A 1,026-nucleotide genomic window follows, 5' to 3' on the forward strand; every position below is an offset into this window, starting at 1 on the left:
TCTTTTTGTTTTTCTTTCTAACCAAGGATTTTAATTCAATTGAGATTCATAGACAGTAGCCACTCTTTACTTAGAAGGAGATATCCTAGCTCTTTATTCACTAAAAGTGAGCTATTATACAATCACACACACACCACCACTTACTTTTATTCCACTTCTAACTAACAGAGACTATTATTCTTCACATTCAAACTGTTCTTTTATTGAATTTAAAGATGCAGGGGACAACACATGCTTTTTGTCAAGTGAAAATAACATACAAGTACACACATAAACTAGCCTATTTATTTTAAAAGAAACACACACAATGCAAAGATTTTAAAACGGATTATTTAGAAATGCAAAGACACTTTAGAACAGATAGAATGCATGCTTTTTCTTTGAACAAGGAGCAAGTCCACCTTTCATTTATCATGCCTCTTCTTCCTCCTTTCATACACTTGGCTGCTAGTGTTCCCACCATCCTTGTTTGGTGCTTGTTGATCTTGCCAAAAGCCAGCCCTATTCATAACCTCTTCCACTCTATCTTCAAGTCTCATAGCCCTGTTCACTTCCATCTCACTTCTCATTTTGAAAAATTCATCAAAAGTTGGGAATGCCGGATCCATGTTGTGCATATGTTCTCCAATATAGTTTAGTTTGATTTGGCTATTGACATTATAATCGGCTTGCACTTCATACCTTACTTCTTGGAGTGTTGTGAACTCCTTGAAAGCCTTCAAACTTTCAGCTTGCATTTGTTCCAACTTCCCAAAAGATTCATGAGATTGAAAGGCATGTTCTTCTTGCATCGCAAGAAATCTTGACTCGAATTCATTTTGTTTGTTGATTATTCTTAGCTCTCTTTCTTCTTGTGCTTGTTGGTTTTGCAAGTACAGAGAATGGTATTCCTCTTGCCTCTCTTGGATTCTCGTGTACTGTTGAGACAATCTCCCTATTGCTTCTTGCATTTGAGTCATATCCATATTGCCATGTGAGAAAAAGTGTGGCTGTTCCTCCTCCTCTTGTGGCTCTTCTTCTATGTGT

Source organism: Arachis ipaensis, chromosome B02 (assembly GCF_000816755.2).
Source record: "Arachis ipaensis cultivar K30076 chromosome B02, Araip1.1, whole genome shotgun sequence".
In the NCBI taxonomy this organism is placed as follows: Eukaryota; Viridiplantae; Streptophyta; class Magnoliopsida; order Fabales; family Fabaceae; genus Arachis; species Arachis ipaensis.